The sequence below is a fragment of the Macaca mulatta genome, chromosome 4, assembly GCF_049350105.2.
Source record: "Macaca mulatta isolate MMU2019108-1 chromosome 4, T2T-MMU8v2.0, whole genome shotgun sequence".
NCBI lineage: Eukaryota > Metazoa > Chordata > Mammalia > Primates > Cercopithecidae > Macaca > Macaca mulatta.
The window spans coordinates 64,677,570-64,703,820 of record NC_133409.1 but is presented as its reverse complement, the minus strand read 5'-3'; the positions used below and the strand labels follow the sequence as shown (position 1 = coordinate 64,703,820).

General features: G+C 36.2%; 1 protein-coding gene across 3 annotated transcripts in view; it reads right to left on the bottom strand.

The window, feature by feature from the left end:
- The window catches only part of GRM1 (glutamate metabotropic receptor 1), a 418,597-nt gene that overhangs the window by 136,734 nt on the left and 255,612 nt on the right, over positions 1-26,251 (bottom strand).

Sequence of the window (26,251 nt, the reverse complement as noted above, 5' to 3'; positions counted from 1 at the left end):
CTCCTGGGACATCATTCAAATCTGCCTCCCATAGACGTGGCCAGATATTTTCATTTGTTTAATGTTACTTCAAAATAACATCATTAAACAATATCACCTCAAATTATAAAAAGAATTATCCTTCTCACTAAATGGGAGCTCACTGACATTGTATTCAGTGAGATAGAATTTTTGAAATGTGATCACCTTCTAGAGCATTCCTATCTACCAGGAGTGATGTAGCCCCAGTTTAATTCAGGCACACATGTGAGCCAGGTCTACGAGGGTATCAAAGACAAATTGCACCAGACAAAGTCAAACACGCAAAAAAGACTCTGTTCAAGACTATTACAAAATATGAGAGATACTGAACCCAACTCTGCTAAAATAAAAGATGGGAAGGTTTTTAAGTACTGGGTGAGCTAGTGGAAAAGTACTGGAGGGCCACTGGCATGAGGTTGGCCCATGTGATTAGGCATCTGTGTTTGCTAATTGGCACATTAGATTCCTACCGTCCCACTGAAACTGGAAGGGAGGGGTTTACCACTATTCTTGATGATTACATTTAAAGGGATGGCTGTCAGGTCCTTGTCGTTCAGTAAGACATCCCTGGTTTCTGAAATTAGCAAGAAACTAGACGATCTACATCTCAACAAGGCAGAGAAAGAATTTACAGTTTTGGGTTTTCCAAAGTAAATGCTCTTAGAAAAGGGACGTCAGGGGCCTGTATTCAGGAAAAATCCTGTCTAAAGTTTAGTCAAGCTAAAGAGAATATTAAGGCTGTCTTGTTCAGGGGATGGATTTATTCTTCTCTGCACAGAGTGGTGCCCTGAAGTTTGTGGAATATAAAGATGCAGTCTCTGCCAAAGAAAGCATTTTACTGCTTGTTTCTCACAGAGAAGGGACTGGGCAAACATCGGTGCCCCTATCTCACCCTTGGCTACCTGAGACCAACTGAGATAAATGTGCTCTTCACTTAGCTGAGCTAAGCAGTGCAGTTCCTCTCTAGAATCTTCCCACTGACCCACACATGAGCTGCATTTTCAACAGATCAAGGGTTGTTGAAGGTATAGATGACTTAACCTGACCCAGAACTAAAGGGACTTTGAGGTACAGTAGAGTCTAGCCAGTTACACCAGAGAATGTCTTTTTTATATGCTTCCAAATCCACTAGGATAGAGACTCTACAATTTTGTATAGATCCTTCCTTTCTTCCTTCCTTCCTTCCCTCCTTCCTCCCTTCCTTCTTTCCTTCCTTCCTTCCTTCTTTCCTTCTTTCCTTCTTTCTTTTTTTCCTTTCTTCTTTTCTTCCTTCTCTGTGTTCCTAGCAGTTACTGTGCCAGATGTTCTGCTATGAATTCAACTGAGAATAAGACTCATTATCCTCTGCCCCCATGGTGCTACAGCCTTGTGGGGAAAACAGACACTAAACAAGAATTGCAAACTCCATGGGGCTAAAGAAAGAGAAGCGCCTGTAATCTTAGGACTTTGGGAGGCCAAGGCAGGCAGATTGCTTGAGCTCAGGAATTTGAGAACAGTCTGGGCAACATAGAAAAACCCCATCTCTACAAAATGATAATAATAATAATAAAAAATCTGGATATGGTGGTCCACACCTGTAGTCCCAGCTATTTGGGAGGTTGAGGTGGGAGGATTCTGTGAGCCCAGGAAGCTGAGACTGCAGTAAGCCATGATCTTGCCACTGGGCAACAGAGGAAGACCCTGTCTCAAAAAAAAAAAAGAAAAAAAAAAAAAAAAAAAAGGGCGAACAGTATCATGGGGAGAGATAGCTTGGGGGTTTAACTTAATCTAGTGTGTAGATATGGCACGTGTGCATGCTTTTGTATGTGCATGCAAGCCTGTGTGTGTGAGGCAGTGGGGGATAGAGGTAATTAGAGATGGCTTCTTTAAGAAGGTGATGGCTGAGCTGAGACCCAAAGGAGGAGTCAGCTTTAGTCAGGTGAGGAGAAGGGAGGGTTTAGTATAGAAGGTTCCTGGCAGATTAACATACAAGAAAGTGCTTGGCACATTTAAGGAATTTAGAAAGAGTTCGTATAGTTAGAGAATAGAAAGAAGTATGGCGTGAGATGGGGGTGGGCGCATAAATCCCAGCCTAGACACTGTTAGTCTGAAGCCCACGCGAAGTCCTCAAAGTGCTGTAAGCCTATGACTCAATCAGGTCATTCTGCTCTCCTCCCTCATGGTAAATGACCTGCCTATTGTTCTGGTGAGTCCTCTGCTTACCGTGGCTGAATATGATGCCCAGTCAAATTGACTTTAAAAAGACTGACTCATTCATTTTTTCATATGTTCGGTCTGCTCAGAAAGGCTCAAACCGGTTTAATTATTTACATTTAAATGTACTTATATTTACATCTTAACTACATCTACAGCAATTTGAAGATTTGAGCTATAGTTCATGACACAACATCTACAGCAATTTGAAGATTTGAGCTATAGTTCATGACACAAACGAGGACAAAAATAAGACCAGTTAGACTTTGAAGAAATTCTGTCTAAGGGTAAATATTTAAAAATCGAAATTACTTATAACTTGAAAAAATTAACTGCTTTTTGACATGAAGGTTAGGGTTGAAGTGTGTTTCTCCCCAAGGTTTAATAATATGTGAAATTTGTTTTGTTTACAGTCTATACAAGAAAGTCACCATCATAAAAATGCGTACAAAATGAATTTGCTGTGATGTTTATGTGCATTTTTAAAGCATATTAACAGCTTAGTTTGTAAAGGGAAATGCTTTGCGTCAATTCTAGAAGGAGGGAAAAGTGTGACTTCCTGCCCTTGAACCCACCAGCATTGAAGGGCTTTTTATAGCATGAAAACTTTGTGAATATGTAGAAATTTTAAGTCACATGGTTTAGTGGTCTGGAATTCTAAGTCTCCTTAACCACTAGTTGAAGACCTTCACCCTCACTATAGGTGCCTCCTCTTTCAGAAGTTAGAGTTGGTGTTCAATCTAAGAGGTCATAAAATCAAGGAGAACCAGGATACAAGGAAAATATTCAAGTGAGATTACTTGGTGGATATGTTTTAAAGACTTAATCGCTAAAGGTTTGTATGATATCTTAAATCTGTCACAGGTAAGGTGTTAGAGAATGCTATCACAAAAAAAAGTCACTGCAAAACATCTCTAAAGCAATTCTCTGTTTTTATGCTTTCAAAGTGTTTCATCTTTGTATGACCTGTCAAATGCATTTTCGGAAAATTTTAAAGGGTTTTTGCTATTTTGTTGCATTGGGATTCTGTGTGAGGATATCGTTTTGATGAATTTTCTCTGAAGTAGACTTTAAAACAGCGAGCCAGCAGCATAGCTGATTCCTGGTAGAGGATCTTTCTTAGATGGTGGTGGCAGGGTGTAAACTAGGCTATGCTTGCCCTGAGATGACCTGCAGGTGCCTGGTCACTCTCCAAGTGTCTGGAGTGAATCCTGCTGTGCTAGGTAGTGACCCAGCCTCAGACAGCACTGGACTCTCTGTGAAGCACATTCACTGCCTCTAGCAGCTTCTGCTGCTCCATCTGCTTCTCAGTTATGAGTTCTTTTTTCTAGCTGGGGTCTGGAAATAAAACTATGTATTGTGAACTGTTTAACAGAAAGCTGTATGTCTTAAGTATTTCTCATTAACATACAAGAATTCTTATTTCCTATGCCCCCTCAATATTTTTATACAGCAATTCTTCATGAGGCTATTTTCCAATCAGCCTATAAAATTTCACATTTCAAACCTGAATAATTAGAAGATTTCTTCTACCTTATACATTCTAATATTAACAACAGGAAAACACTATTTCTGCTTCCACCAATTATAATTTGACAGGGGCTGCATGAATGTTACTTTTGCATTATACCAGTTAAACTAATTTAATTAGCAAACTGACAGTAAAAAACAGAAATACAATAGTATTTTTTAAATGTGCAAAAACATTTTTTAAAAACCTATTTTCATTCAATTAAAATAATTACAGTCTAGGTACTAAAGCAATTTTATTTGTGTTATGAGTTCAAGTAATTGTGTGTACCTGATAATAAAATTATAATTCTTTAAAATATTCCAGAGATTACAATATAATCAGGAAAAGATGGAAACTATAATCAAATGATATTTTTAAACATATGTAAACAAACATGAAATTCTATTATTTACAATGTTAACCACATTCACAAATGCTGAAGAAATATAGCATGTGTCATATTCATTTGACATTTATCAAATGAATAAGTTTATTAATTTATTGAACAAGAAATGAGGTGAACACTACATTTTTTTGAGCTTACTGCTTGGATGTTTTCAAACCATGGCACAACAAGGTTGAGGTTGTGGGGAATTCAGGTACAACCCAGTAGATTTGCAGAGTTGAGAAAAAGGAGCTGGAAGTCTACCAAGCTAGGGTGGCCAGGGTTCACAGGGCAAATGCTGGAGAAGAGATGCTACAGCAAAAGAGAATGGTCTGCAGTACATCTCCCACAAGTATTCAGGTGAATATTAGCCATTTATGTAATGAAATTACCTGAGGCTGAGGAAATAATCAACCAGTATGATTTGAAGGAGTAGCAGCTGGAGGCCATGTATTGTTGGGAGTAGTAACTGTTTCTAACAGCTAGAGTGAAAAACTATATTCCAAGGAGAATTGGTTAATGTATTAGGAAAGGTCTTGCCTCAATAGTGAAGAAAAATTGGCTTTTGACTACATGCCACTCTGGTCCTGCCTAACAAACCATAAAAGCAAAATACAAGATGATCAAAATAATTTAACTTCCTCCCACAATTAGTTCAACAACTTTTTTAATGCAAAATATTTGGTACTCAACAAGGTAAATTTCACAATGTTTGGCATCCAATAAAAAATTACCAGGCATGTAAATCCATATGTGGATGGAAGGAGAAAGTGATATTAAAGTTACACTCAAAATAAATTATCACGTGATGATATAGGTCAGATAGAGGAATTTTTAAATAGTCGTGTAATAGAAATGAAGAGGAATGTATTTTTGATTGGGTGGCCAGGAAAAGTATGAAGTGCTTTGAGAAGCATCTTTGAAGAGAAAACACTTAATACTGAGATGTGAGCTACATGAAGGCTCGAGCCAGGTGAAGGTCAGAGGGAAGGAAGTCTTTGGGCAGCTTGTGCAAAGGTCCTAAGACAGGAACAAGCAACTATGACTGAACATTACCCTTTGCCATGAAACTCTAGGCAAAGCAGGTTTACATTAATCAGAAGACAGGGTATTTGTGTAGACACTTTTGTTTTTCAGCTATCTACTGTATATTTGATACTCTTTAAATTTTTGATGTGTTTTCATTGCTTTGTAAAGTCTTTGTTAAGAAGTGAAGATGACATTTTCTATAAGAACATTTTGATAATCTAGATTAATGAGTCACTTGTGAGAGCAAAACTAGAGAAATCAATGAGCCCATCAGGGCTTAGAGCAAGCCACAGCTCTCTTCCTTACACCTTACTCTGTAGACCCTATTTCTGTCATTATGAGCTCAGAAACACCTCACTGTTCAAACACCTCATGAAGATATGCAAAGTCCTTTCCAAAAAAGTCTTAACATTTTGTTCTGAGAGTTTTCCATATGGCCCCAAAATCATCTTGTGTTATTGCAAACTGTTGGCTACAGGACTTCACTAGGATTCGGTTAGAATGGACCCAGTTTTGAAGTTGAAGTTCTGCAAGGTTTGAGTGGAATTTGAAGTTTTAGACTTTGGCTTCACTAGGTCATAAAGTGAACTCATCCCATAGGCTCAGCCTCATTACTAAAATTTCTCTTCCCACCTATTTTTTAGTAATCTCTCATTCTAAAGCAGCCCTGGAGTTCAGAGTAGGGCTCTGCTTCAGACAGGGGACTGGAAGCAAGAGCTATGCACATTTCTGTAAAAAAGAGAGAGAAAAAAAGGGGTCTTTAGTAAGGACCGTAGATCGTCTGACCCTCAGTCAATTTAAAGTCATATGTGAAAAGGGCACAAAAGTATATATGGAGTCAGGGAGGGTAGGTATCATGAATAATAATGAGTGAGGGGTTCATAAAATGAATGTAGAGAATGAATGAGTTACGACTAAGTTGTGAGAATATTGAGTTATTCTTGGCAATCATACCTGGCTGGGCAGTTTCTTGGGTTGTGATGTCATTGCAATGGCTAAAATGAAACTCCCAGCTCAGGGGCCTCAGGCAGCAAGAATAATTCTTCAGAACCACAGAGACTGTAACTGTATGTTTTCAGAAATTTGAGGAAGAAAGGAAGAAAAGAACACAGAGTGAAATGGAAAGAGAGACTAAGAAATGAGCATCTGAAGACCATGGCAGCAGAACAGGCAGCAGTGCACATATAGACAGTCAGTTTTCCAGCGCTGCTCCCTTGCATTCTGAGATGCCAGCCAGGTTGTCAGAATCTCTTTTAGTTCTTTTTGAATACTGATATCTTTTTCTTATTTGAACAAAAGGTCAAAGCACAGCAATTTGTGGCTTTTCAAAAGCGAATCCAATGGTGTAGTAACTCATTAACAAATCCCCCTAACAGACCCAGTGCAAGTGATTATAATCTTTAATTTCTAGATCCTGCCATTTGAAGAAAAAAAAAATGTCCTTATCAGTTTGGGGTCAATAACTCTATGAATTGCTAATTCACCCTAAGTACCCAAAGTATCCCCTGATGTTTTCATTAAAGGCAGAATATTTTTTTAAAAATTGTTTACACTTTTTGGCCGGGTGTGGTGGCTCACGCCTGAAAACCCAGCACTTTGGGAGGCCAAGGGGAGCAGATCACGAAGTCAGGAGATTGAAACCATCCTGGCTAACATGGTGAAACACCGTCTCTACTAAAAATACAAAAAATTAGCCGGGCATGGTGGCGGACGCCTGTAGTCCCATCTACTGGGGAGGCTGAGGCAGGAGAATTGCTTGAACCTGGGAGACAGAGGTTGCAGTGAGCCAAGATAGTGCCACTGCACTCCAGCCTGGGCAACAGAGCGAGATTCCATTTCAAAAAAAAAAAATTGTTTACACTTTTCAAAATGTAGTCAACTAAGTTAATGCAGATATTCTCCTGAATACAGAAGTATATATTAAAAATGAAATATAATCAAGAAACAAAAAGTAACTCCCAGGTGCTAGCAATGGTGAGAGAAATCAAAGCCAAATGATATGCATCAAGGAATGCTTATCAACAATAGCCTGTAAGGCCCTGGAGACTGGAAACAGATTCTAACACCTGTCTGGTGCTGTGAAAGATGGCTTCATGAACTGTAGAAGTCAGACAGCTGAAGCTGAGACCCAAGCAGAAAACTGGGATATTTGAAGTCTTACAAAATCCAATAGAATGGAACTGGAAGTGTTGCCTGAGGAGGCTTGAAGTCAGTCCAAGGACTGTGGTAGAAAAAGTAATAAAGGAAAGTCACCATGCACATGAGTGATGTCTGAATTTACACAGCCTATATAAGAACTATAAGTCTAGATATTATCACAAAAACTCATCTAACATTATTGAAAATCCCTAGGATCCAAATGAAATGCCGTCGGAAGTCAAAATTTAAAGACACTTTTAAAATCAATGGAATTCTGAATTATCATTCTGGGAGGCAGGGTAGATGGGGAAAGGGGAGATGTTAGTCAAAGGGTACAAAATTCAGTTCGACAGGAAGAATAAATTCTAGCAGTGTATCATAGCATAGTGACTATAGTTAATAATAATTATTGTGTATTTTTAAATTGTTAAAAAAAAATAGATTTTAAATGTTCTCACCACCAAGCAGTGATAAGTATGTGTAGTGACGGCTATGTCAAGTAGTCTGATTTAATCATTCCAGAATGTATACATGTATCACAACATCACATTGTACTCCATAAAGATACAGGATTAGTATTTGTCAATTAAAAGGAGCTAAAAACAGAACTACCATTCAACCCAGCAATCCCATTACTGGGTATATACCTAGAGGAATATAAATCATTCTACCATAAAGACACATGCATGTGAATGTTCACTGCAGCACTATTCACAATAGGAAAGACACAGAATCAATCTAAATGCCCATCTATAACAGATTGGATAAAGAAAATGTGGTACATATACACCATAGAATACTATGCAGCCATAAAACAGAATGAAGTCATGTCTTTTATGAGAACATGGATGGAGCTGGAGGCCACTATCCTTAGCAAACTTAGGCAGGAACAGAAAACCAAATACCAGATGTTCTCACTTATAAGTGGGAGCTAAATGATAACACATGAACACAAAGAAGGGAACGACAGACTCTGGGGCCCCATTGAGGGTGAAGGATGGGAGAAGGGAGAGGAGTAGAAAAAAGTAACAATTGGTAATAGGAGTACCTCAGTGAGGAAATAATCTGTACAACAAACCACCATGATACAAGTTTACCTATGTAACAAACCCGCCCGTGTCCCCTAGAACCTAAAAGTTTTTAAAAGAGAAAATATACCTACTAAGATAATCTCTCAATAATATACATATATATACACACACTAGAGCACTAAACTAACATCAGATTCACAAATGAATTAAACTTTACTTTTAAAAGACAATTATTCTAAAACTAGATAAAAAACCTAGCACTATGCTTTGAGAAATTCCAAAAACATAGTGATATGGAATAGTTAAAAGAAATGGATAGGCCGGGTGAGGTGGCTCATGCCTGTAATCCCAGCACTTTGGGAGGCTGAGGTGGGCGGATCACCTGAGGTCAGGAGTTCGATACCAGCCTGGCCAACATGATGAAACCCCGTCTCTACTAAAAACTACCAAAAAAAAAAAAAAAAAAAAATTTGCCAGGTGTGGGGGCGGGCACCTGTGATCTCAGCTGCTTGGGAGACTAGGCAGGAAAATCTCTTGAACCCGGGAGGCAGAAGTTTCAGTGAGCCGAGATCATACCATTGCACACTCCAGCCTGGGTGGCAGAGTGAGACTCTGTCTCAAAGAAAAAAATAAAATAAAATAAAACAAATGGATAGATGATACTATTCTCAGAAAAATGGCCAAAACAAAATTAAATACTGTTTAAAATATCCAACCAATCCAATCATAAACGATCAATCAAATACCTAAACTCTCCAACAGAAGGCAGGAAAGTAGGGGAGAGCACTGGAAAGGTAAGACAAATAGCAAGCGTAAGATAAGCTGATGGCACTAATTCCACATATATCAGTGATTACATGTAAATTCACCAGGTTAAAACAAAAACAGAGATTTTCTATTAAATTAAAAAGCAAAACATCGATAATTATATCTTGTTTGTAACACGTTTTTCTAAAATATGAATGTACTGAATAATTAAAAGTAAGTGATAGTAAGAGATTGACCAAACAAATATTATCCAACACAAAGTAGAGGTTGTTATAGTAATGTAAGATACAACTTATTTTCAGGCATAAATCTTTATCAGGAATAAAGAAAGTCAGTGTCTCTGAAGATAAAATAATTTGAAATTTGTACAATAAGTAACATAGCAAGATAGAAAGTAAATTGATAAAAAGAAACCTGTCTCCTCTATGTGAATCTCTCTGTTTGCAGTCTAACTTACTACTCTGTTATTAATAGAAGAAGCTGGCAAAAGTTGTTAGAGATTTAGAATATTTTAACACAATTTACATGCTTGATGCTTGGTCTAATGAACATATATAGGATCTCCTTAACAGAGGAGAACGTGTTTCAATGGCATACATGGAAATTTTAAAATTAATCTAGTTAATAATATAAGTCTCAACATATTTTAAAAATTAACATACAGCCCACATCTCTGAGCATCATAAATTAGAATCTTCTTTAAAAAAAAAACAACAAATCTACCTCCAACTACTTGGAAACTAAAAACTTTAAACTTCTAAGGAAATTGAAGTTAAATAAGTCATAAATGGTTTCCAGCTTCATCCATGTCCCTACAAAAGACATTAACTCATCCTTTTTTATGGCTGCATAGTATTCCATGGTGTATATGTGCCACATTTTCTTAATCTAGTCTATGATTGATGGACATTTGGGTTGGTTCCAAGTCTTTGCTATTGTGAATAGTGCCGCAATAATCATTCTCAGCAAACTATCGCAAGGACAAAAAACCAAACACCGCATGTTTTCACTCACAGGTGAGAATTGAACAGTGAGAACACCTGGACACAGGAAGTGGAACGTCACACACTGGGGCCTGTCGTGGGGTTGGGGGCTGGGGGAGGGATAGCATTAAGAGATACACCTAATGTAAATGACGAGTTAATTGGTGCAGCACACCAACATGGCACATGTATACATATGTAACAAACCTGCACGTTGTGCACATGTACCCTAGAACTTAAAGTATAATAAAAAAGTAAAAAGAGAAGTCATAAGTGAAACTTAAAACATATTATTTGAATGTAAAGAAAAATACCAGATATTGAAATTCATAGGAAGTAGCTTAAAGAGTTCTTAGGAGGAAATTTATTCCCAGAAATGCTTGTATTAAAAAAAAAAAGAGAAAAGCTGAAAATAAATGAGCTTATTTTCAACTTAAGAAAATAGAAAAGAGGCCGGGCGCGGTGGCTCACGCCTGTAATCCCAGCACTTTGGGAGGCCGAGTCGGGCGGATCACGAGGTCAGGAGATCGAGACCATCCTGGCTAACACGGTGAAACCCCGTCTCTACTAAAAAATACAAAAAACTAGCCGGGCGAGGTGGCGGGCGCCTATAGTCCCAGCTACTCGGGAGGCTGAGGCAGGAGAATGGCGTGAACCCGGGAGGCGGAGCTTGCAGTGAGCTGAGATCCGGCCACTGCACTCCAGCCTGGGCGACAGAGCGAGACTCCGTCTCAAAAAAAAAAAAAAAAAAGAAAATAGAAAAGAACACAGAATAAACATAAAATAAAGGAAAAACTAGTAAAATTGGGGGAAAGATGAGATAAAAATGATAAACCAACCTAAAACTTGGTTCTTAGAAAACATTAATAAAATATTCAGTCCTCGAGATTATTGTCATGGACGAAAAAGAGAGAAGGCACAAATAAACAATATTTAGGATAAAATTAAAATATGATGTAACTTCAGATACAAGATGAATTTTTTAAAAATTATTTAAAATACTATGAAAAAGTTAATGCCAGTAAATTTTAACTCTAAGCTGATAAAATTTAATCCTAACCCTTTTCTTAGAAAAGCTTAATTAGTAAGCCTGACTTAAGAAGAAATGTAAGATCTGAACAATCGTATATTTAAGAATGAAATCAGTAGTTTAAAATGTACTCACTAAAATAATACTAGATTTACCAGATGGTTTAACAAGTGTTCATAGAACAGATAATTGTTATCTTATATAAACTCAACCAGAGATTTAAAAAATGAATATTACTCAATTGAGGATACTATAACTTTCCAGTTAAGGATATTATAACAATACTAAAACCAGTCAAAGACTGAAAGATTTCTGAAACTATATGCTAATATCACTCATGATATTGTTGCAAAAAATATATACAATCAAATTAAGGAAGATATAAAAAGAGACTATATTACAATCATATTTAATTAAGTAATGCAAGAATTTTTTTGTTTTTTGCATTTATACCTGGTTGGCTTTATTAGAGAACTAGCAAAAGTCAGTCCTGTAGAGACGTCAGCTCAGGCTGATGTTTACAGTTTACCTGCATCAAGCATCTCCTCTCCATTGTTTTTTAAAAAATTATTCAATTATTTTTAAAACAAGGTGAAATTTACATAACATCAACCATTTTAAAGTGAAAAATTCAATATCATTCAGAGCATCCAAAATGTTTTCCAATAATCACTTCTATCTAATTCCAAAATATTTTCATTACCCCAAATACAACCCCATACCCAGTAAGCAGTTACTTCCTATTTCTCCCTGTCCCCAGTCCCTGGCAATCAAGTCAGTTTTTTATCTCTATAGATTTACATATTCAGGATATTTCATATGCAAATGTAATCACACAATAGGTGAACGTTTGCATCCAACTTCTTTGATTTAGCATGATGTTTTAGAGATTTATCCATTTTGTGGTGTATACCACTGCTTCATTCCTTTGTATGGATGTAGAGTATTACATCGTATCCATATACCATGATTTGTTTATCCATTGGTCTGCTGATGAGTTTTCGGGTTGTTTACATCTTTTGGCTATCATGAATAGTGCTTCTATAAACATATGTATACATTTATTTGTTTGACTATCTGTTTTCAGATCTTTTGGTTATATATCCAGGAATGAAATTGCTGGGTCATATGGTAATTCTGTGTTTAGCTTTTTGTGGAACTACCAAACTGTTTTCCATAGCAGCTGCACTATTCTATATTCCCACCAGCAACGTAATCCCAGCACTTTGGGAGGCCGAGTCGGGCGGATCAAGGACCAGCAACGTACAAGGGTTTCATTTTTGTACAAATTGATTAATTATCGTTATCTACCTTTTTTGAATTCTAGCCACCCTACTGGATATGAAATAGTATCTCATTGTGATTTTTGATTACCATTTCTGTAATGATTAATGATGTGACTATTTTCCTGTGATTGTTGGTCACTGGTATGTTTTCTTTGAGAAATGTCTATCCATGGCCTTCATCTATTTTTAATTGCATTTTGTTAAGTTGTAAGATTTATATATTCTTGACACTAGGCCCTTAACAGATATATAATTTGCAAATATTTCTCCCTCTATGTATGTTGTCATTTCACTTTCTTCATAATGTTTTTTGATGTATAAAAGTTTTAAATTTTGAAGTTCAATTAATCTATTTTTTCTTTCATTGGTAATGCATTTGATGTCATAGCTAAGAATTAAATTCCAAAGTCATAAAGATTTACCCCTATGTTTACTTTTAAAATGTTATGGTATCATCTCTTATATTTAGGTCATTGTTATAGTGAATTAATTTTTGTATATAGTGTGAGGGAAGGGTCCAGCATTATCATTTTATATACAGATATCCAGTCTTCCCAGAAATATTTGTTGAGACTATTTTTCCCATGGAATGATCTTGGCTTCTTCACTGAAAATAACTTGGGTTTATTTCTGGATTCTCAATTCTATTGCACTTGACTATATATTAATATCTATCCTTATGTTGGTACTACATTGTTTTGATTACTATGGCTTTGTAGTAAGTTTTGAAGTATTAAAATGTAAGTAATTAAACTTTCTTCTTCTGTTTCAATATTGTTTTCGTTTTGGGCAGTTACTTATGAATTTGAGAATCCATGTTGCCATTTTTCCAAAAACAGTTGTCAGAATTTGATAGAGATTGCATTGAAACTTACAGATTTGTTTAGATAGTTTTATCATATTAGTAACATTAAATCTTCTAATCCACAAATATTGAATATTAAGTTTTCCAATCCATGCCTATCTTTCCATTTATTTGTGTCTTATTTAATTTTTTCGCAATTTTTTGTTGTTTCCTGTGAAAAAGTCTTTCACTTCCTCATGGTTATGTTTAAGAAGCATTTGTGGTAGCAACTGGAAGAGAATATAAGGGGACTTTGTGGGTGCTAGAGATACTCAATTTCCTTATCCTGGTAGTGATTACATGGGTGTTTTCAGTTTGTGAAAACTCACTAAGCTATGCATATTTTGTGTAGTCTTCTGTATGAATGTTATACTTGAAAATCAAATGTATTTAAAAGTCAAACATAAAATCAACTCTTAGAATAATAATAAAAATTTTCCTAAATATCAGAAGATCTAGACGTGTGTGCCTACATACACACATGCACACTACAGAAGCAAAGAGATAAAACACCTCATGGAAGGCTTTACAAAGTATGAAATACACAATAATATGGCAGAAATTTAACTAAATATATCTGTCATTCAAAAAAAAGCAATATTGGCTTAACTCACAGATTATAATAAAAATAATATATTAAATTGGATTTCAAAGAACCAAAACTATGTTGCATACAACAGACCCACCTAAAATAAAACTTATCAGACTGAAGAGTTGAAAACAACATGACATGCAAAAGCATACCAGGGAAATGTAAATAAAAAGAAACCAACTAACATAATTTTAACATCAGAGAAGCAATAATTTAAGGCAAATGCCTATTTTAAATTAGTCTGATTAGCAACCTTAATTCCATCTGAAATATTAGTTCCCCTTTGTTTTGTAATATAACATAGTCACAGGTCTGGGAAATTATGATGTGGACATCTTTGGGGGGTCATTATTGTGCCTACCACAGTCTGCCCTCTGGTGCATAAAGATTTATATCAATCCCACCTGCAAAATACAGTCACTATATCCCAACATCCCCAAAAGTCTCAACCCATAACAGCATCAACTCAAAGCCCAAAATCTCATTTACATTTATTCAACTCAATATTCCCAAGTCTCATCACCTCAATCCTGTAAAGCAGGTATGAGTGAAACATGATGTATCCTGGGGCCAAATTCCTCTCCAAGTATGCCTGTGAAATTAGAAAACAAATTATCTACTCCTCAAAATACAATAGTCAGACAGGCATGGAGTACCAGTATATAGACATTCCCATTCAAAAAGAGAGAAAATTGAAAGAAAAAATGAGTCACCAATTGCAAGCAATTTCAAAACTCAAATGGCCAGACAACATTGGGTTTCAAAGCCTGGGAATAATTCCCTGTGGTTACAGGCTCTGCCCCTCTGGTCATGAGACTTGGCTCTCTGAGTCATGCTTCTTTTTTATGAATGGTAGCACATGTTTGCAACTGAGTAGTTTATCAGTCTATTTCCTGCCTGTATAATTTTCTGAGTCTGACAGTTACGCTTCATTTCATAGTCTCTGTCCCTTTTAGTCAGAGCTGTCAGTTTTTTACATTGTTAAGAAATTCTCAAGAACCTTGTGTACATCAAGAAAATGTTTCCCATTAAACAAGACTTGCATCCACGGATCTTTCCTAGATAATCTGATCTCTATTTTTGGTTTCTCTGGAGATGGCTAAGGAGATCCATAAAGTGCACTAATCTGTTCAAAGAGCCCCTTATATGACTGAATACACTTACTTTTTGATCGTTTTAATCAGGTAACAAAAGGTTGTCCAGCCACACCCTTGACTTTCCCTACAGATCATGCTTTCCTGACAGTTATTCTCCTAATTTTAGCATATTTGTAATCTGGACAGGCTGAGAATTTCCCAAATCTATTATTTCTGCCTAACATCTCTTTCATTTCCTTCCTTTCACATTTCGCTACCAGTGCATCATGTATCACTTGACAGTGGGGATACATTCTGGAAAATGCATCCTTAGGTGATTTTATCATTGTGTGAACATCATAGAATACATTTACACTTACCTAGAAGGTACAGTTTACTATATTCTTACACTGTATGGTATGACCTATTGCTACCAGCATATACATATATATATATAGTACAGCCTGTGACTGTATTGTAGGCAATTGTAATACAATGCTAGGACATCTAAACATAGAAGACGTACAGTACAAATAATGTATAAGAGCTAAATGGTATCCCCGTTCAGGGCACTTACTATGAATGGAGCCTGTGGGATTAGAGGTTGCTCTGGGTGAGACAGTGAGTGAGTGGTGAGTGAATGTGAAGGCCGAGGACATTACTGTACACTGCCATAGACTTTATAAACACTGGGCACTTAGGTTACATAAATGTATTTAATTTTTTCTTCCATAATAAATTAACCTTAGCTTACTATAACTTTTTACTTTATTAACTTTTTAATTTTAAAAATTGTTTTGACTCTTTTGTAATAACACTTAGCTTAAAACACAAACACATTGTATGGCTATATAAAATTTTTTGTATCTTTATCCTATAGACTTTTTTCTATTTACATCACTTTTTAAAGGTTTTAATCATTTTTGTTAAAAAATGAAGACACAAACACATGATCCTAGGCCTACACAGCGCCAAGATCTTCCATATCGCTGTCTTTCACCTCCAATTTTATCCCTCTGGAAGGTCTTCAGAGGCATTAACACACATGGAACTGTCATTTCCTATAACAAAGCCTTTTTCTGGAATAACTCTTGAAGGACCTGCCTGAGGCTATTTTATACTTAACCTTTTCTTTTCTTTTTTTTTGAATATGTAGGAGTATACTTCAAAATAACCATTCATATAGCATAGTAAATATATAAACAAGTAACAGTCATTTATCATCAATATCAAGTATTATGCACTGTACACAACTATAAGTGTTACACTTTTATACAATTGACAGTGCAACAGGTTTGTTTATCGTGGCATCACCTCAAATACGTGAGCAGTGCATTGTCCTGGGACATTATGGTGATGGGAATTTTTCACTTCTATTATAATCTTATGGGGCCACTGTAGTATACATGGTCTGTTATTGACTACAACATTGTTCTGGCCCCGCACGATGGCTCACACTTGTATTCTCAGCACTTTGGGTGGCCAAGGCAGGTGGATTACTTGATGTCAGGAGTTGGAGACTACCCTGGCCGATATGGCAAAACACCGTCTCTACTAAAAATACAGAAATTAGCTGGGCGTGGTGGCTGACACCTGTAATCCCAGCTACTCAGGAGGCTGAGGCAGGAGAATTGCTTGAACCCAGGAGGCGGAGGTTGCAGTGAGTCGAGATCGCGCCTTTGCACTCCAGTCTGGGCAACAAGAGTGAAACTTCATCTCAAAACCAAACCAAACCAAACAAAACAACCCCCTGAAAAAAACCAAAACCAAAAACAAAAACCATTGTTCTATGGTTCATGACTGCATAAGTAACCAAAAAAAAAACTAAGTTGCACTTCTAACACTTTACTTGGAAGTCACATTAGCTAAATATCCAAGTTCATAGTTTACAAGTTTTGCTTTCCACAATTTAGCTAAGCTCTCTGCTACTGTATAATAAGGATCCCCTCTCCTCTACTTTCCAGTAGCATGGTCCTCATTTCCATTTGCACCCTTTCCAGCATTGCCTTTAGCATCCTTGTTTCTATCCACTCTCTGCTCATGATGACTTGGGTATTCTCTACCAGGCTCCTCACACCCTCCAAAGTTCTCCTTAACAGCTATATTTCCACTAACATTCTGCTCAAGACAATCTAAGCTATTTCTATCATGCTCCTTAAAATTCTTCTAGCCTCTGTTCATTGACCAAGTCCCAAGATCATTTCACATTTCTATGTACGTGCTGCATCAGCAACCCACTTCCAGGCAACCAAATCTGTATTAGTTCCTACTACTGCTATAACAAATTACTGCAATCTTGATGTATTAAAACAACACAGATTGATGATCTTACAGTTCTGGAGGTCAGAAATCCAAAATGCATTTCACTGGGTTAAGACTAAGATATCAACAGATTGTCTTCCTTTTGAGAATGTTAGGAGGGAATCTCCTCCTCATCATTTCCCGATTCCACTGGCTGTCTGCATTCCTTGGCTTGTGGCCCTTTTCCCTTTTCAAAAACAGAAGTTGCAAAACTCTGACCTCTTCTATTACCATACCTTCCTCTCTGACTCCCTTGCCTCTCTCTTTCCCTTATAATAACCCATTGTAAAGCCGAGAGGATAAATTTATATTGTAAACATCACTTGGGTCAATATTTTCAAGGGTCTGGCACATCCTGTTGGGGAATGCTAAATTCAGGAGATTGACTATTCTGATGGAAAAGACCAATATAAAATCTCTTTTAGAGATAACTTTGGTGGCAGTACAGGAGATAAATGAAGGAGTGAGAAAACTGAAGCCTATACAAACAGCCATAAATAGTACATGAGCTGAGTTAGTTTAAGAAATGAAACTTTATATCTGTACCTTAAATTAAGACCCTCCTAAATGTGCTGAAATAATTTCATGCTTAAATGATTAAATGCAGTAAGAAAAAGGAAAGTAAAAGGTCCCAGAGAAGGACTTATCTAGAACCCTGACCTCTTATATAAGGTGAAAAGTTATCAGTAGAACAAGACAGGAAGTTTGCCCTGGACTGATTTCATCACAACTCCAAGCCAAAATTATGGGAAGAGTCTCTAAACCCTACTTATTACAGAAAACTCCTCTTTCCATTAAGAAGAAACTCTATCTTGGCCAATGGCCAATGACTTCATAATCAAAATTGAAGCGATACTTTCTAGATTATTTGAGCAATAATCTGCCACAAAAACTCTGAAGCTGTATTTCTTGTTCTCCCTGAGTCAAAAGATTGGATTGCCTGTCCACACTAATCAAAAATAAAGAATAATTGTTCATCTTGCCATCTCGTTTAATGTTTATACACTGCTAAAACATTTTATTTTCATTACATTTTCCCCTAGAAGGATACTATGCCTGCCATTTAACAGGATTTTTATTTGAGGTTGTTTACTATTTAACAAAAATCTATGCAAGAGGCTGTCAGTTTTTAGATATTTTTCAAATATGGTTCTTTTGTAACTTGTGGAGGTCATCAACGTCAGTTGAGCCAGGTTTTTAAAAGCAGATTTTCAAGTTCCTTGCAGCAAAAACTTGTTAACAACTATGCTTTCCAATTGTTCACTTATTTCCTTATATCTAACATGAAGCCCTTTCAGTTGCCACATTTGTAGTTTAACTGAAAGTGTATTTTTCCACTGACACATGGCAAAATCTAAATAACTCATTCTTTCAAAGATTCCTGTGATTCATTTAAGAACTTGCAGTTACTGTATTAATAAAACACAAGTACTTGATTTAGTTTGTAGAGATAATCCTGACATTTCAGCAATCTATCTAAATCTAATCTAATCTAATCAATTAACTTTCTGATAAAATAAGCAAGTAGATATGGTTTTTTTAATGTAAAACTCTTTAAAAATAAAATATCATTTCATAAATTAAAAAATGCCTCCTCATTTAGCTCCTTTCCATTTTGTACTTTTATATGTATTGAGTTTTCTTAGAATAGACAGCTTTGTCAATTTGGAGGAAATTTAAAATAGTTATATATTTAGGTGTCTTAATGACTTTTATAAATAGTTAAGATTTATAAACTTTTTAGTGCTTAAAGTACTTTAAATTGAATATTTTTAAAAGAGGTGTTGATGAATTTAATGTTGATTCAGTTGTGATAGCAGGACAGATATAGATGTAACTGTTTTTAATTACAAAGACAGTATAACTTAGTTTGAATGTTCTAAAGGTGTTGGAAGCCCAACATTTGGATAGAAGCTAAGTTTCAACTCCATGCAAAAAATAACTTCCTATAGGCTAGAACTCATTAAATATAGATTTCATTCAACATATGTTTAAAAATATGAAATATGCATATCCAATTTTCCAGGTGTGCTAAGAGCTATTAAGCTATGAGCTATTGAGCACAATAGACACAGCTCCACCTCTCAAATTCTAGCAGAGGAGCAAGCATAAAATAAATAAACAGGAGCAGAAACCTAATAAAAATGTCTAACTATATACCTATGTGCTAGGCACTATTCTAAGTGATTTACATGTACTGTATCACTTATCTCTTACAACAACTTGAAGTATGAATGAAAATAGAATATAGTGCAATCAATGGAGGTCACCATGCAGAAACACTATGCAAAGAGATAAGAATAGCATAGCTTTCAGGGTCAAAGATTATAGTTCTTCCTGAGCACAGTATGAATCTAATGAAAGATTGAGAAGAAAGGAAGAGATCTAATTCATGTTAATAAATAAAAAATCTTCTGTAAGGAAAACAGAAGAAAAGTGTGTAGAAGCAAAACCAGATAAATTAGTTGGAAGCCAGCAAATCAGTCTAGACCAGAGATTATGGTGCCTGGCACTCTGAGACAGTAGACACACGGAGAAGTGAAGCTCTGTTTGAAGTTACACTCAGCATAACTTGGCGATTGAGTAGATGTGAAAAATGAAGAGGAAAGGGTGAGAGTGATTATTTCTGACTCGAGCAACAGGTGGATAGCAGTGACGTTAAGAGAGATGGAGAAAATCAAGAAAGGGGAAGTCAAGAGTTTGGCCTGAAATGTGTTGAGTTTGAGACAGTCAATAAGTGTATCAGCTGTGAGGTTGAGTATACTCCAGAAATGATACATTCCTCCATCAGAGGAAATTCAAAAATCCAATAGAAATTTGTCTAGATGACATGAAAGTCTCCTCCATTTTTAAAATTCTAAGATTGTACGAAAGAAGGAAAGAAGAGTGATCTGAAGGGAATGCCATGAACTATTAAACTTGCTCTCACTGGGTGAGGTGCTTGAAACTAGAATTTGTGCATTTATATTTCATTTGATTTCAAGGACTTATCCATCACTAGCTTAAACGCAGATTGGCTGAAGCTAAAATTTCCAATATATTCTATTTTAGTTCATTCTCACATTCCTATAAAGATACTACCTGAGACTGGGTAATTTATAAACAAAAGAAGTTTAATTGACTCACAGTTCTACATGGCTGGGGAGGCCTCAGAAAATTTACCATCATGGTGGAAGGTGAAGAAGAAGCAATGCATGTCTTACATGACAGCGAGAGAGAGAGAGAGAGAGAGAGAGAGCACATGGGGGAAACTGCCAATTTTAAAACCATCATATGTTGTGGGAACTATGTCACTATCACAAGAACAGCATGGGGGAAATCGTCCCCTTCATTAATCACCTCCCACCAGGTCCCTCCCTAGACACATGGGGATTACAATACCAGGTGAGATTTGGGTGGGGACACAGAGCCAAGCCATATAATATACATTGATTAAAATTCATAGAAGTGAATCTTAAAAGCCTCTCTTTGCTTTGCTCATGTAAGGAAGCATTCGTTATAATTTTAGAATCCAGCACAAAGAACATTCAATTATGCACAGTTGTTCTCTTTAATATGTATGTAGGTAGATTACAAAACAACTGTACCTGTGCCATAAATTAAGATAATGGTTTTGGATGATATTTTCCTTTCTTTTTTAAAGATAACTTCAAGGTTGCCATTGCCCATCTTTGTTAGTAAACTAGTGTCTTCATATTATTACTAATGGTAATAACATTGTTAAGCCAGCATTCCTGGATCAGCTACAAAGAGGGGGTTAGATGTGTGACTACCAGTCTTCTCATATATTTCCCACATGCTTTTCAGAGCTAGCACCCCTGGGTTTTCATCCCCTGTGTGCTGATCTTTGATGTTCTGCTGCCTGCTCTATTCCACAGATAGAAGCCCAAGCCCATTTCCACAAGATTCAGGCAAATAGACAGACACAGAACATCTGCACTTACAAACCTTGAATTGCCGAAACTGCAGTATTTGAAATCAATTTGGAAGTACTTATAATTTTTAAAGGAAATAGTATTGAGAAACCAACTGTTTCTGTATTATCTTTCATACATGAGTAGTAGGCCAGAGATACTTCACTTCTACATTGTGGTTAAGCATGTGGATCCTGGAAGCCTATAAAGGTGGAATCTCAGCTATGTCACTGTCCAGTTTTGTGACCTTGGGCAAATTACTTAAGTGGTCTGCTCCTTAATTTCCTGATCTGTAAAATGGGAATAATATATTTATCACATATTTTTCAGAGTCTAACATCAATGATGAGCTCCTGGAACTATACCTGTCATAGCAAGTGTTTAATAAATATGAGGTATTATCATTTTCTTCCACTCCTTTTCTAAGGATACATGGGTTAACACAGGAGATAAACACCACAGGCCAATCCAAAGTTATTTTATAACATGTGACATTGGCTTTAATTTGCAAGGTGAATATGACTAATGACAGCAAAACTTGCTTCGTTTCTTGCATAAGTATGCCCATAAAACCCTGCTTCTTGTGCCTTGCTAACTCACAGGACCACCTGATGTTTTCCTAAATAAATTCCACGTATCCAACAGCACAAAAACAAAGCACAAGCATTTGACATTAACTCAGGGCTTCAATAGGGGTTTGGGGCTTGTATCAGGCTGATTTTTCATTCTTTAATTATAACAAACCACCACAAAAATTGGCAGTTTAAAACTGCAATCATGTATGTTCATTCACACATCTGCAGATGGCAGGGGTTCAGCTGATTTAGGCTGAGTTCTGCTGGGATGCTCTGCTTCAAGCTGGACTTGCTATGCACTGGGCTCAGGTCTGTTCCTTATATATTCCTCGGGGACATGGCATGGGGCTGAGGGAGCAGCATCTACTTCAGGGAAGCTCTATATGTGATGATGGCAGAAGCACAAGAGACAAGACCAACTGTGCAAAATATGACACCTCTCTTCTTGTAGGGGGTTTGCTAGTGTTTCACTGGCCTTGGCTGAGCCCCAAATCAAGGGACAGGGATTATGCAATATTTCTGGAATGAGGGTGTTAAATGTTATTTCTTATCAGTTATCTGGTCTATTAGAACAGATTATGCTGCTGGTGATGCTCTAAGTCACTACTATGTATACATACTCAGGTTTGAAATGATTCATACCAAGACCTAACCTTTTACATCTTTTTTATTACATTCATTTTAGTTCTAGTTTGCTGACCATCTGTAGAAATAAATTAATATTGTTCTTAATAAGTGAGAATGTTATTTTTTACGCATCATGAACTCTGGCCTATAATAGCATTTGACTCAATGAATATTTGCTGAATTAATAATTGAGAGTAATTTTTTGTACTAACTTTCCAACCTTTTTTTGGTGGGGTGTGGAGGGCTGGAAGGGAAGACATTCATTCTGTAATCTTCTAATGCCTTCCTTCCTTCATCTTTTTTTTCATTCAACAAATATTTTTTGAGTGGCTGCTATGAGCCAGGGGTGTTCTAGGTTATACGGATGTGTAGAAGTGATACAAACAGGTTCCTACCATCTGGTCAGACATACAATAAACAATGACACAAATAAATAAGTTAGCTGTGGAAAATAGTAAGTGGGGTTAAAAAGTAAAATATTAGAGAAATTAAACTGTAAAGGTGATACAATTGTGGAGAAGGTGAACAATGAAGGCCTTAAATAGAATATTTCAGCTGAAAATTAGATAATGGGAAGTGAAAATACAGGGAAAGAACATTCTAGTCAGAGGGTGCTGTGTGTGCAAAGACAGACAGGAAAGAGTGTGGCCTGTTTAAGGTACAGAAAGGCACCGGTGCCGACAGTATTATCCACTCCACTCTAAAGACTCACTCAAATTTCCTACATTTAATTTCTTGTTTATGATTGCCAAGCAGCCTGTGCACTGCTCATCTGGATTTAGAATTATTAACTTCCCTGTCAACCTCCTCCACTAGAATTTGAGCTCCTTTAATACAGATATAGTATCATAACAGTTTCTTTATCCACAGCATCAAATGCAGAGCTCTGTTCAACACAAGGTTGCCAGATGTACACGTGCATGAATGCAGTTTCTCATAGTCTAGGAATCAATGATGGTGTGTGCCCAGATGGGATCAAGCCACTTGGAACACAGATGAATAGATGAAAGAAGTAGTGAGTCACAGAAAACACCACAATTTGAAAAGAAGAAAGCCATATTTATTTCATCACAGTAGTGATTTCAACTGTCATTCTCCTTTTCCAGAAGTATATTAATCATAAAATTAAGAAAGTATTCAAGATCTATCACATATAATGTACCACAGGAACATTAAAATGAATATAGCCTCCAGAAATGACAATAATTATAATCTAAAATTACATTGCTAAAACACTTTCAACTTTTTCAAATTGCTTTTATACTTATTATCACATTTTGTGCTTTGTCAAATATAGAAAAAGGCCATTTTTAATTACAATTTCTTTAGGAGTCTGAGTTCACTCAGAGGCAAAAGAGAAACATTTCAAATTGTATCTTTAAAGATAGAGCTTGGAGTTGCACCAGAAAGCATCTTCCTTACTAAGGGTTAGAATGCTGTGACCAAATGTGCTAAGTAATTTACTAAACATCTTACAACTAGTCAGGAGCAGAGCTGTGGTTGGACTCCTGGTTCCTGAGTCTCTGGTTAGTTTACTTCCTGTTACGCTAGTCATAAAAGAGCTGGAGAATTTGGTTTATAATGAAATTAGCAATCACAAAAGTTAGGCTCAAAATAAATTACCACCAAAAAAAAAAAAAAAAAAAAAAAAGGTAGAAAAGCAGTACTAATGAGAAAATAATTCTTCCAAATGTTTTTATTGTATTTTTTAAATTTTTGAGCATTATTTTGAAATGTGAGTCAGTTCTTAACTGGACAATAAGCTACCTATAAATAAAAAGGTAGCTTTCTTAGTACAAAGTTATCTTCCAAAGGCAAGAAAAGAAAGGATGGGTGAGGTTAGTATTAAAAACTGAAGACATAAAACATGCTACTTGGGTGTGGTGGCTCATGTCTGTAGTCCCAGCACTCTGGGAGGCCAAGGCTTGAGAATTCCCTTGAGGCCAGGAGTTCAAGACCTGCCTCAGCAGCATAGTTTGACCATATCTCTACAAAAAATGAAAGAAAAAAAATTACCTGGGCCAGGTGGTGTGCGTGTCTTTAGTCCCAGTTACCAGGGAGGCTGAGGTGAGAGGATTGCTTGAGCTCAGGAGTTTGAGACTGCAGTGAGCCATGATCATGCCACTGCACTCCTGCCTGAGTGAGAGAATGAGACCTTGCCTTCAAACAAGCTAAATGTAAATGAAGTAATAAATAGAAATAAGGGAAAGGAGATATAATCCATTATGTAGAAAATGTACATGTGTTCAGGTAAGAAAAATTATACAATTCTGGGCCCATAATGTTCTGTGTATATTAAGGGATTCAACTATTAATCCAGTTGTGTCCCTTACAACTAGGTTATATTACCAAATTAGAAACACTGAGGTTCCAAACAGAGTGATAGTAATCACAGCAACAGTTATGAAAGAATCGTAGTCATCATGTGTTAAGTTCTCCCTTAAATAACATTAAAAACTTGACAAATATCTACAGTAGCTATTTTCGAGCATGGAACAGTGGATAACTCAGGGCTGTGATCACTGGGATAGGGGAACTGCACGAAATGATCTCTGCATTAACCTCCGCTTTCCACCAGGGATCATTATCCAAATCACAGCACTAGACACAGAAGCCCAGAGAGCTGGGGTCTTGGTGGGTGGAAGAAATAAAATTCATAGTTCAGGGTGGAAGAAATATGCACGTAATTGAAGTATAAGAAGGAGATGAGAGCAATTAGAATGAAAAAAGTATTTGAATGAATAATGATGAAACTTGACAATTTTGACCAAAAGAAATCAACCCACACACCCAAGAAGCTCAATAAAATCCTAGTGGGATAAATACAAAGAAAACCACACCTAGTCCCACCAAATATCTGAAAAACAAAGTAAAAGAGAAAATCTCAAAGGCAGCCAGAGAAATTACATACTGGTGAACAATAAATAAGAATTATCATACCCTTGTCATAGAAAAATGATGCAAGCAAGAAAGCAAGTCATGAAAAAAAAAATCAATAAATAAAATCCATCAACCCAAATTTCTATAGGCAGTATAATATTATTTTAAAATGAGGGCAAAAAAATGGTGCTTTACATAAGTAAAAGTTTAGGCCACAAGCTCACTAAAACTCAAAGGATTAAGTGATATAAATAATGTTCTCTAACCACAACAGAATTAAACATAAAAATCAATAATAACACAATCTGGAAAATCACCAAGTATTTTGAATTAAGCAACACACTTATAAATAATCCACAGGTTAAAGAATAAATGACAAAGGTAAATAGAAAATTTTTTAACCGAATAATAACTAAAACACAATCTATTCAAATTTATGGGATGCAGTTAAAATAGTGGTTTAAAAATGTTTATATCTCTAAATGCATATGAAAGAAAAATAAAAATATTAAAAAATTCCTGTTTCAACTTCAGTAAGCTAGCAAATTAATATCACTAAATCAAAAGTATGTTAAAAAAAGAGAGTATGTAACAGAAGGTAAAGCAAATCAAAGAAACCAAAAGTCATTATTTGAAAGTATTAGGCATTTATAAACCTCTAGATATACTGAAGGAGAGAGACAGAGAACAGATATAAATTATCAACAGTAGCAATTAATTTAAAATCATTATAGATTCCATACACATTAAAAGGAACAGAAACTATTATAAAATTTTATGCCAATAATGTTGACAGTTTAAAAGAAATTTTAAAATTCCTTGGTAGACACAATAGAAAAACTGACTCAGGAAGAATTTAATGGTTACAATTACGATATTTGTTAATAAAAATGAATTTGTCATTAAAAAAAATTCTCAGCTGGGCGTGGTGGCTCACGCCTGTAATCCCAACACCTTGGGAGGCCGAGGCAGGCGGATCAGGAGGTCAGTAGATCGAGACCATCCTGACTAACAAGGTGAACCCTGTCTCTACTAAAAATACAAAAAATTAGCCGGACGTAACC